Below are 13233 nucleotides of genomic sequence, written 5' to 3' on the forward strand. Positions count from 1 at the left end.
GGTGTTTTCAGTGTTGAGATATGTAACAAACCTTTGAAAGCTTTCTTGTGTGCCATCCCAGATAACTAGGACGTCGTCCATCTATCTCCAGAAGGCACGAATATGGGTCACAAAAGGATTAGATGTACTGAAAATATATTGTTGTTTAAAAACTGCAAGGTACAGGTTTGCATACGAGCATGAGCTGGGACTCCCCATGGCCGTACCTTCACATTGCCGGTACCATTGTTTATTATATTGGAAGGTATTATTGTTGAGAATAAACTTGAGGGCATCACATGTAAATTGAATATAATCAGGATACTTCCCTGTCCGCTCCAGAACCTTGCGGATGGCCTGTACACCCGCATCATGTGGGATGCGGGTGTACAGAGCCTCCACATCTATAGAGGCAAGAGCAAATGTGTCCTGCCACTGAAACTCCTCTACCAGTCTAAGGAAATCACCAGTGTCCTTGAGATATGTAGGTATGGCTTGTAGTAGAGGTCTTAAAGACCAATCTAAATACTTCGAAAGGTATTCAGTCACCGAACCCACCCCCGCGACAATAGGTCTGCCGGGGGGGTGGGTGCGGGACTTGTGTTCCTTCGGAAGAGGATACCAGTTAGGATCTCTAGGGGCAATGGGTATAAGACGTTCAGCCAATTTTTGATCCAGTGTGCTGTGTCTCAGCAGTGATCTCAATTTCTCTTTAATTCATGGAGTGGGATTAGAATTCAATTTTTCATATGTCTCAGTGATGGACAATTGCCGCTCAGCCTCAAGCTCATACTGGCTCTTCGTCCACACAACAATACTCCCTCCCTTATCTGCCCTAGAGACAACCAAATCGTCTCTATCAGATAACCTAATCCCAAATAACCCAATCTAATCCTTTTCTCTCCTCTTTGGATAAATTACTCATCACTTGGGGGTACACCAGGGCTTTCATATCCTTCTTAACTGCCTTCAAAAATAGGTCGATGGGGCTGCCCTGCATCAGAGGAGGGTTAAAAGTTGAGGGGACCCCTCCTGTGAAACGAGATGCACAAACACCGACATCATCTAACTGGGAAATTTCACCAGAAGCGAGATCCGCTAGGACCTTAGTAAACTCCATGTCAGCGGTGCCAAAACCCTTCACAGGAATAAATTCCAATTTGCAAGGTGCAAGGTGTGTCACTTTCTCCCCGGGTCTGACCTTCCTTGTTGTGACTGTGAGAGAAAAATTTAGCTAAATTCATCTTCCTAACTGCCTTGAACAGATCAATCTCAAACGACACATAATCAAAATTTTCAGCAATCTCAAAATTTAATCCCTGAGAGAGGGCATCAATTGTGTTTTTTTGGTAGAAAAACATCTGTAAGATTTTCTACCAGACATGACCCTATTGGTCCCTCCAAGTTACTCCCTTTCATTTTTGGGACCATCTGCCCCATGCATTTTCTCTTTCTCCCCCCCCCTTCTGTGTTTTTCTTCTAAAGGGGCCACTTGAGACTGTGATGCACTATGCGCTGACTCTCTAGTGTTCTCGTCTGAAGCGCTGGTATCAGACTCCGTAGTAAAAAAAATTTGCACTAACATGCTGGTGTTGCTCCATAGTTTTCATTTTCACAAGAGGTAAAAGGAGAAAAAGCTCCCAAAATTTGTAACACAATTTTTCCTGAGTACAGAAATACCCCATATGTGGAAGTAAAGTGCTCTGCAGGCACACAACAGGGCTCAGGAGTGAGAGCGCACCATGTACATTTGAGGCCTAAGTTGGAGATTTGCACTGGGTGGCTCATAGTTAAAGCGGTTCTAACATAAAAGCAGTAACCACATGTGACCCCATTTTGAAAACTACACCCCTCAAGGAATGTAATAAGAGGTGCAGTAAGCCTTAAAACCCCACAGGTGTTTGATGAATTTTCGATAAAGTTGGACGTGAAAATGAAATGGGGCTGCTACTACTACTACTACCTAAAGGGAACTTCTACTACTACCTAAAGGGGGGCTGCAACCACTACTACCTGCTACTACAATATATGGGAGTCTGAAACTATATATAGGGGGGCTACTATCTACAATCGGACCTACATACAGGGAGTAACCCCTACTTATAGGGGACTGTTACCGTTTACTGGGAGTAACTACCTACAGGGGGAAGCTATCTACATGGGGCACCTGTATAATGGGGGAAACCACATCAAGGGATCTGTTTACCTACTAGAGTAAACAATCTACTTATTCCTCCTTGTATACTGGTATTATTGGTAATATTGGTCAGTATACAGGATTTGGTCAGTAACAGTATTGTCACGATGCCGGCTGGCAGGTAGTGGATCCTCTGTGCCAGAGAGGGATTGGCGTGGACCGTGCTAGTGGACCGGTTCTAAGCCACTACTGGTTTTCACCAGAGCCCGCCGCAAAGCGGGATGGTCTTGCTGCGGCGGTAGTGACCAGGTCGTATCCACTAGCAACGGCTCACCTCTCTGGCTGCTGAAGATAGGCGCGGTACAAGGGAGTAGGCAGAAGCAAGGTCGGACGTAGCAGAAGGTCGGGGCAGGCAGCAAGGATCGTAGTCAGGGGCAACGGCAGAAGGTCTAGAAACACAGGCAAGGAACACACAAGGAACGCTTTCACTGGCACAATGGCAACAAGATCCGGCAAGGGAGTGCAGGGGAAGTGAGGTGATATAGGGAAGTGCACAGGTGAACACACTAATTGGAACCACTGCGCCAATCAGCGGCGCAGTGGCCCTTTAAATCGCAGAGACCCGGCGCGCGCGCGCCCTAGGGAGCGGGGCCGCGCGCGCCGGGACAGGACAGACGGAGAGTGAGTCAGGTACGGGAGCCGGGGTGCGCATCGCGAGCGGGCGCTACCCGCATCGCGAATCGCACCCCGGCTGGCAGCGGAATCGCAGCGCCCCGGGTCAGAGGATGTGACCGGAGCGCTGCAGCGGGGAGAGTGAAGCGAGCGCTCCGGGGAGGAGCGGGGACCCGGAGCGCTCGGCGTAACAGTACCCCCCCCCTTGGGTCTCCCCCTCTTCTTAGAGCCTGAGAACCTGAGGAGCAGACTTTTGTCTAGGATGTTGTCCTCAGGTTCCCAGGATCTCTCTTCAGGACCACAACCCTCCCAGTCCACCAAAAAAAAAGTTTTCCCTCTGACCTTCTTGGAAGCCAAGACTTCTTTGACAGAGAAGATGTCCGAGGAGCCGGAAACAGGAGTGGGAGGAACAGATTTGGGAGAAAAACGGTTGAGGATGAGTGGTTTGAGAAGAGAGACGTGAAAGGCATTAGGGATACGAAGAGAAGGGGGAAGAAGAAGTTTATAAGAGACAGGATTAATTTGACGCAAAATTTTGAAAGGACCAAGATAGCGTGGTCCCAACTTGTAGCTAGGGACACGGAAGCGGACATATTTAGCGGAGAGCCATACCTTGTCTCCAGGGGAAAAAACGGGAGGAGCTCTTCTTTTCTTATCTGCGAACTTCTTCATGCGTGATGAAGCCTGTAAGAGAGAATTTTGGGTCTCTCTCCATATGATGGAAAGATCACGAGAAATTTCATCCACAGCGGGCAGACCAGAGGGCAAGGGAGTAGGGAGGGGGGGAAGAGGGTGACGGCCGTACACCACAAAAAATGGGGATTTGGAGGAAGATTCAGAGACCCTAAAGTTATACGAGAATTCGGCCCATGGGAGGAGATCTGCCCAGTCATCCTGGCGGGAGGAAACAAAATGTCGCAAATAATCACCCAAGATCTGGTTAATTCTTTCTACTTGTCCATTGGACTGGGGATGATATGCAGAAGAAAAATTTAATTTGATCTTGAGTTGTTTACAGAGAGCCCTCCAGAATTTAGACACGAATTGGACGCCTCTATCCGAGACAATCTGCGTAGGCAACCCGTGAAGACGAAAAATGTGTACAAAAAATTGTTTAGCCAACTGAGGCGCAGAAGGAAGACCAGGAAGAGGGATGAAATGTGCCATTTTGGAGAATCGATCAACGACCACCCAAATAACAGTGTTGCCACGGGAAGGGGGTAAATCAGTAATAAAATCCATACCAATCAGAGACCAAGGCTGTTCGGGGACAGGCAGAGGATGAAGAAAACCAGCGGGCTTCTGGCGAGGAGTCTTATCCCGGGCACAGATAGTGCAGGCTCGCACAAAGTCCACAACATCCGTCTCCAGAGTCGGCCACCAATAGAAGCGGGAGATGAGTTGCACAGATTTCTTGATGCCCGCATGACCTGCGAGATGGGAGGAGTGACCCCATTTGAGGATTCCGAGGCGTTGGCGTGGAGAAACAAAGGTCTTTCCTGGAGGAGTCTGCCTGATGGAGGCAGGAGAAGTGGAGATCAGGCAGTCAGGTGGAATGATGTGTTGCGGAGAGAGTTCAACTTCTGAGGCATCCGAGGAACGAGAGAGAGCATCGGCCCTAATGTTCTTATCGGCAGGACGAAAGTGAATCTCAAAATTAAATCGGGCAAAGAACAGAGACCACCGGGCCTGGCGAGGATTCAGCCGTTGGGCAGACTGGAGGTAGGAGAGGTTCTTGTGGTCGGTGTAGATAATAACAGGAAAACTTGATCCCTCCAGCAGATGCCTCCATTCCTCAAGTGCTAGTTTAATGGCTAGAAGTTCTCGATCCCCGATGGAGTAGTTCCTCTCCGCTGGAGAGAAGGTCCTAGAGAAAAAACCACAAGTGACAGCATGCCCGGAAGAATTTTTTTGTAGAAGAACAGCTCCAGCTCCCACTGAGGAGGCATCAACCTCCAGTAGGAAGGGTTTGGAAGGGTCAGGTCTGGAGAGCACGGGAGCTGAAGAAAAGGCAGACTTGAGTCGTTTAAAGGCGTCTTCTGCTTGAGGAGGCCAGGACTTGGGATCAGCATTTTTTTTGGTTAAAGCCACGATAGGAGCCACAATGGTAGAAAAATGTGGAATAAATTGCCTGTAATAATTGGCGAAGCCCAAAAAACGTTGGATAGCACGGAGTCCGGAGGGGCGTGGCCAATCTAAGACGGCAGAGAGTTTGTCTGGATCCATCTGTAGTCCCTGGCCAGAGACCAAATATCCTAGAAAAGGAAGAGATTGGCATTCAAACAGACATTTCTCAATTTTGGCATAGAGTTGATTGTCACGAAGTCTCTGAAGAACCATACGGACATGCTGGCGGTGTTCTTCTAGATTGGCAGAAAAAATTAGGATATCGTCCAGATATACAACAACACAGGAGTATAACAGATCACGAAAAATTTCATTGACAAAGTCTTGGAAGACGGCAGGGGCGTTGCACAGGCCAAAGGGCATGACCAGATACTCAAAGTGTCCATCTCTGGTGTTAAATGCCGTTTTCCACTCATCCCCCTCTCTGATGCGGATGAGGTTATAGGCGCCTCTTAAGTCCAATTTAGTAAAGATGTGGGCACCTTGGAGGCGATCAAAGAGTTCAGAGATGAGGGGTAAGGGGTAGCGGTTCTTAACCGTGATTTTATTAAGACCGCGGTAGTCAATGCAAGGACGTAGGGAGCCATCTTTTTTGGACACAAAGAAAAATCCGGCTCCGGCAGGAGAGGAGGATTTACGGATAAAGCCCTTTTTTAGATTCTCCTGGACGTATTCAGACATGGCAAGAGTCTCTGGGGCAGAGAGAGGATAAATTCTGCCCCGGGGTGGAGTAGTGCCCGGGAGGAGGTCGATAGGACAATCATAAGGCCTGTGAGGAGGTAGAGTCTCAGCTTGTTTTTTGCAGAAAACATCCGCGAAATCCATATAGGCCTTAGGGAGACCGGTTACTGGAGGAACCACAGAGTTACGGCAAGGGTTACTGGGAACCGGTTTTAGACAGTTCTTGGAACAAGAGGACCCCCAACTCTTGATCTCCCCAGTGGACCAATCCAGGGTTGGGGAATGAAGTTGAAGCCAGGGAAGTCCAAGGAGAATTTCCGAGGTGCAATTGGGGAGGACCAAAAGTTCAATCCTCTCGTGATGAGATCCGATGCTCATAAGAAGGGGCTCCGTGCGGAAACGTATGGTACAGTCCAATCTTTCATTATTTACACAATTGATGTAGAGGGGTCTGGCGAGACTGGTCACTGGGATGTTGAACCTGTTGACGAGAGAGGCCAAAATAAAATTTCCTGCAGATCCAGAGTCCAAGAAGGCCACAGCAGGGAAGGAGAAGGCAGAGGCAGACATCCGCACAGGCACTGTAAGACGTGGAGAAGCAGAGTAGACATCAAGGACTGTCTCACCTTTGTGCGGAGTCAGCGTACGTCTTTCCAGGCGGGGAGGACGGATAGGACAATCCCTCAGGAAGTGTTCGGTACTAGCACAGTACAGGCAGAGGTTCTCCATACGGCGTCGTGTCCTCTCTTGAGGTGTCAGGCGAGACCGGTCGACCTGCATAGCCTCCACGGCGGAAGGCACAGGAACAGATTGCAGGGGACCAGAGGAGAGAGGAGCCGAGGAGAAGAAATGCCTCGTGCGAACAGAGTCCATATCTTGGCGGAGTTCCTGACGCCTTTCGGAAAAACGCATGTCAATGCGAGTGGCAAGGTGAATAAGTTCATGTAGATTAGCAGGAATTTCTCGTGCGGCCAGAACATCTTTAATGTTGCTGGATAGGCCTTTTTTGAAGGTCGCGCAGAGGGCCTCATTATTCCAGGACAATTCTGAAGCAAGAGTACGGAATTGTACGGCATACTCGCCAACGGAAGAATTACCCTGGACCAGGTTCAACAGGGCAGTCTCAGCAGAAGAGGCTCGGGCAGGTTCCTCAAAGACACTTCGGATTTCCGAGAAGAAGGAGTGTACAGAGGCAGTGACGGGGTCATTGCGGTCCCAGAGCGGTGTGGCCCATGACAGGGCTTTTCCGGACAGAAGGCTGACTACGAAAGCCACCTTAGACCTTTCAGTGGGAAACAGGTCCGACATCATCTCCAGATGCAGGGAACATTGGGAAAGAAAGCCACGGCAAAACTTAGAGTCCCCATCAAATTTATCCGGCAAGGATAGGCGTAGCCCAGGAGCGGCCACTCGCTGCGGAGGAGGTGCAGGAGCTGGCGGAGGAGATGACTGCTGAAGCTGTGGTAGTAACTGTTGTAGCATAACGGTCAGTTGAGACAGCTGTTGGCCTTGTTGCGCTATCTGTTGTGACTGCTGGGCGACCACCGTGGTGAGGTCAGCGACAACTGGCAGAGGAACTTCAGCGGGATCCATGGCCGGATCTACTGTCACGATGCCGGCTGGCAGGTAGTGGATCCTCTGTGCCAGAGAGGGATTGGCGTGGACCGTGCTAGTGGACCGGTTCTAAGCCACTACTGGTTTTCACCAGAGCCCGCCGCAAAGCGGGATGGTCTTGCTGCGGCGGTAGTGACCAGGTCGTATCCACTAGCAACGGCTCACCTCTCTGGCTGCTGAAGATAGGCGCGGTACAAGGGAGTAGGCAGAAGCAAGGTCGGACGTAGCAGAAGGTCGGGGCAGGCAGCAAGGATCGTAGTCAGGGGCAACGGCAGAAGGTCTGGAAACACAGGCAAGGAACACACAAGGAACGCTTTCACTGGCACAATGGCAACAAGATCCGGCAAGGGAGTGCAGGGGAAGTGAGGTGATATAGGGAAGTGCACAGGTGAACACACTAATTGGAACCACTGCGCCAATCAGCGGCGCAGTGGCCCTTTAAATCGCAGAGACCCGGCGCGCGCGCGCCCTAGGGAGCGGGGCCGCGCGCGCCGGGACAGGACAGACGGAGAGTGAGTCAGGTACGGGAGCCGGGGTGCGCATCGCGAGCGGGCGCTACCCGCATCGCGAATCGCACCCCGGCTGGCAGCGGAATCGCAGCGCCCCGGGTCAGAGGATGTGACCGGAGCGCTGCAGCGGGGAGAGTGAAGCGAGCGCTCCGGGGAGGAGCGGGGACCCGGAGCGCTCGGCGTAACAAGTATGATAGAAATATGTATGGGGATAATATTCCCTTTTTGTATACTGATATTATTGATAATATTGGTCTTAATATACAGAATTTGGTCAGTAATAGTATGATAGTAGTATGTATGGTAATAATATTCCCTTTTTGTATACTGATATTATTGAAAATATTGGTCTCAATATACAGGATTTAGTCAGTACCAGTGATAATATGTATGGTGATAATATTCCTCCATGTATACTGGTATTATTGTTAATATCAATCTCAGTATACAGGATTTGGTCAGTAACAATATGATGATATTTCCTTTCCTCCTTATACTTAGTAAATGTATGACTTATTTAGACATATACAGTATTATAATGTATGTAAAATTTACACATATATATATAAAAGTTAAATGGTTTCAATATAGTCAAATACAGTAGCAATTTATTTTCTTTATAGATATATAGGCTTAGATTTATCAAACTGTGAGGGAAAAAAATAGAGGGATTTTCCCACAGCAACCAATCACAGCTCAGCTTTCACTTTACCAGAGCTGTGGTGTGATTGGCTGCTGTGGGAAAATAACTAAATTTTTTCTCACACAATTTGAGAAATCTGGGCCATAATGTACTGTAAAGTGATAAATGTGGGCATGGCCGCCAATGACTGACACAATTCTTTGGGGCTGGTATTCAATTTTTTACCGGACTGGTTTTCATCCCCAGTCAGGCCCTGACTGCAACATCCAGAGCCTCACCCCCAGCCTCCTCCTCCAAAGAGGAAATGTCACAGAGGGCTCAGAACCAGTTTGAGAGACCAATAAGAAGAAGGTCAGTTGTACTTTCCTTTGGCATCCCGCAGGTGGTAGAAGACCTTAACTTTCCCCTTCTCTTATTCCAACTAGTACCATACTTTGGTTTTGCCAACTCCCACTGTACTCATCCATGCTCTCACCACAGGAGAGGAGCGAGATGGCATTCTCCTCTTTATGGATCCTTCCAATTTCCTCATCAAGTTCACTATCACTCAAGGCCTCAGCAGTAAGTCTGGCCTCAAGGACAACATTAGATGTCATCTTAATTGCCGTAGGCTCCTAAGACTCCTTCATCTCCCTATCCTTTTGGTGCTTCTTTAGATGCCTCAGTTAAACAGGTGTCTTCTGCTTATCTTTCTTCCTAGGCTCCTGAACCCCCTTATCTCCGCAAGCCACCCCCTCAGCATAATCCAGCTCGTGACTTACTCCCCCTGGGGCAACAACTGTGCTGACATAGGAAGGAGGGTAGTGACTGAATGGGTTCCTAAGTCACTACACAGGTGACAACTTATCACCGCACAAGATGCAGCAAGATAGCCTATTTCCCCACAAAGAGTGCACTTTTCAACAGTTTAACTGTCACTAAAATATGTGGGGACAGAGTGACAGAGCTTTGGCTGACCCTTGTAGAAGATCTGGGCACAATTTCCTCCAATGATGGTAGCAGATGGTGTACGGGTAACAGTGTTTCCAAAATGCTTAAGCTTGCCCATAAACGTCCTGGCGCCTGACCAGATGCCATATCTCTTTTATCCAAGGACTGCATTTCTGGTCCTTCATGCTGGCTGGCAGTTATTTACTAACATTAAATGTACAGGGAGTGATGTCAAGGGTGATGTCAGGGGTGATGTCAGTGAGAACTCAGTAGTGATGTCAGGGGGCGACAGTGAATAGCTTTGACATTAAAAAAAAAAAAAAAAAAAAACAAAGCCCAGAATTATGATCTTTTTGTCATTTCATACAGCAGAAAAAATTTATAAAACATGCTTAAAAAGTCCTATCTAAACAAAAATGGTACCAATAAAAACTACAGATCATGGCGTATACTGAAAAATAAAAGTGTTATGTGGTCAGAATGGGAACATTTTAAGCATTTTCATTTTGTTAAGAAAGTTTGTTTCAAATAGGAAAATAAAACAAAACCTATATAACCTGGGTATCACTGTAATTGTATTAAGACACAGAATAAAAATGATGTGTCATTGAAACTGTAAAATATACTGTATAAGAACACCCCCCCCCCCGCCCCAAAAATAAAGTTGCAAAATGATTTTGTTTCTTTTGAGTTTTCTAATATTTTTGTCAGAACCTGTAGGGTTAATTGATTCTTATGTTTCTTTTGCTTGTTTTGGCTGCTGGGCTATGCCTTGTTTTCTGACTGGTCAGCTGACCTTGATGAGAGCACCTGTCTGGTTGCCTATATAAGCCTGCAGTGTGCTCTCATACCTTGCCTACGAAAGAGATTTCCTCCTGTAGCTAGCGTATTTACCCTGTATTCCATTTCCCTGGTATTTGTGACTTTCTGGCTTGGTTTCCTGACTCTTCTCTTGTATTTGCGACTTGGCACCTTTTGACAACTCCTGGAATTGACTCAGCTAGTGGACTTGTGTGTGTTAGTTTAGTATTATTTTGTGTGCTTCCTGACTGCATCCCAACCTGTGTCTGCTTTGTAGTTTATTTTGTTGACAGTGACTTCCAACACTTATTCAGGAAGGGACCATCACCATGGTTGTCCATCCGCTGTTTAGGGTGGATAGGCAAGTAGGCAGGGTCAGAGGGAGTGGGTGAGATCAGGGCTGCACTCCTTTCCTGCCCATATATGACAATTCGTCTCTATATTTTCTGCATGTATTCAAAGATTTATTTATTGTATGTCGGTGTGGCATCTATATGGGTGTGGTTTACACATGGGTGGGCACATGGGAGGCCCCATGGTCATCTGTTGCTCGGGGGCCCTGTGAGTTGTCAGTTCACCCATGTGCAGAGACATCACAAGGCCAAGCTAAAAATTGAGAATTAAAAAAAAAAATTTTTTCATTCAAAAAGCTATTTCTTAATGTGAACAGACCTGTTGCAACTCCTAAAAAGGGCGAATTTTGTCTTTTTTATTTTTCAAAATTTTAAAAAGCAACTGTCTACAGGTTCTTCAATTTTATAGGCTTGCATTGAGGGAGCGGAGAGTGATGTCACATGGGGGCGGAGACGTGACGTCACAATACTCCGGCCCCGTGATCGGCAGTCATCAGACCCGGAGCGAACATGCTCCGGGGACTGTTGGTAACGGGTGCTGCGTGAAAGATCACGAAGGTTTTGTTGTCACACTGTATACACTTTACAGTAAAAATTACATGTTTTCTTGTAAAAAGCCTTTGCATCATCCAATAACTCTGTGTCCATTTTAACACCATCAGCAGGCCCTGCTGCAGCTCACTGTTGTAGAGCTGCCACGGCGCAGCCGGAACTGCTTAATAGTCAGCAGGACCGGCGCCACAGGAATGTGGCCTGCCTGCTGGGACTGACGAGGAACGTTGCACAAGTGACACAAGTGGGGGAGGTTGGGAGGAGAGGCAGGGGGACCATGGATGCTGTCATGCTGCAATAAATAACGGCCATGACCTGTAAGCAAAAAAATAAAACTGCACAGGGTATTTAGGGGGGGGGGGGAGCTGCTACTACAAATAAAACTGTGCAGGTGATTTGCAGCTTGCAGCACCCCCATCCCCCTGTGCTGTTTTATTTGATGCAGCATCCAAACCTCCCCATCCCTCTGTGTTGTTTTATTTGTAGTAGCAGCATCCCCCCCCCCCACACACACACACACACAATTCCCCAATGCCGTTTTATTTGTTGCTTATGGTGCATTTACAAGCCCATCTGTCCCCATTATTTTATTCCTGTTTTGGTTCCGTTCTTGCAGGCTGCAAACGGATTGAAAAGGGTTTAAAAAAATCCCATTCTTACGCCAGTTTGTACCAGTCTGCACTCATTTCCGTTTTTTTGACAGTAGAAAAATCGGCACATGCTGTATTTTTTCTTCCATCAAGAAAACAGAAAAAAAAATGGATACAGTAAATTTAACATTGAAGTCTATGGAAAACAGTTGAGCCTTTAACCCCTTAAGGACCGGGCCATTTTACACCTTAGGACCGGAGCGTTTTTTGAACATCTGATCGCTGTCACTTTAAACATTAATAACTCTGGGATGCTTTTACCTATCATTCTGATTCCGAGATAGTTTTTTCGTGACATATTCTACTTTATGTAATTGGTAAAAAAAATTCGATACTTGCATCGTTTCTTAGTGAAAAAATCCAAAATTTTATGAAAAAATTGAAAATTTTGCATTTTTCTAACTTTGAAGCTCTCTGCTTGTAAGGAAAATGGATATTTCAAATTTAAAAAAAAATTTATTCACATATACAATATGTCTACTTTATGTCTGCATCATAAAATTGACGTGATTTTACTTTTGGAAGACACCAGAGGGCTTCAAATTCAGCAGCAATTTTCCAATTTTTCACAACATTTTCAAACTCACTATTTTTCAGGGACCAGTTCAGGTTTGAAGTGGATTTGAAGGGTATTCATAATAGAAATACCACACAAATGACCCCATTATAAAAACTGCACCCCCCCCCCCCAAAGTATTCAAAATGATATTCAGTTAGCGTTTTAACCCTTTAGGTGTTTCACAGGAATAGCAGCAAAGTGAAGGAGAAAATTCACAATCTTCATTTTTTACACTCACATGTTCTTGTAGACCCAATTTTTAAATTTTTACAAGGGGTAGAAGGAGAAAATGTATACTTATATTTGTAGCCCAATTTCTCTCGAGTAAGCACATACCTCATATGTCTATGTAAAGTGTTCGGCGGGCGCAGTAGAGGGCTCAGAAGCGAAGGAGCGACAAGGGGATTTTGGAGAGTACGTTTTTCTGAAATGGTGTTTGGGGGGCATGTTGCATTTAGGAAGCCCCTATGGTACCAGAACAGCAAAAAATCACCACATGGCATACCATTTTGGAAACTAGACCCCTTGAGGAACGTAACAAGGGGTAAAGTGAACCAAAATACCCCACAGGTGTTTCACGACTTTTGCATATGTAAAAAATTATATATATTTTTTCAATAAAATGTGTGTTTCCCCCCCAAATTTCAATTTTTTTGCAAGGATTAATGGCAGAAAATACCCCCCCAAAATTTGTAACCCCATCTCTTCTGAGTATGGAGGTACCCCATAAGTTGACCTGAAGTGCACTACGGGCGAACTACAATGCTCAGAAGAGAAGGAGTCATATTTGGCTTTTTGAGAGCAAATTTTGGTCGGGGGGCATGTTGCATTTAGGAAGCCCCTATGGTGCCAGAACAGCAAAAAAAAAACACATGGCATACCATATTGGAAACTAGACCCCTTGTGGAACGTAACAAGGAATAAAGTGAGCCTTAATACCCCACAGGGGTTTCATGACTTCTGCATATGTAAAAAAAAAAAAAAAATGTCACTAAAATTTGTGTTCCCCCCCCCCCCCCAAATTTC

Source organism: Hyla sarda, chromosome 7 (assembly GCF_029499605.1).
Source record: "Hyla sarda isolate aHylSar1 chromosome 7, aHylSar1.hap1, whole genome shotgun sequence".
Taxonomy (NCBI): Eukaryota; Metazoa; Chordata; class Amphibia; order Anura; family Hylidae; genus Hyla; species Hyla sarda.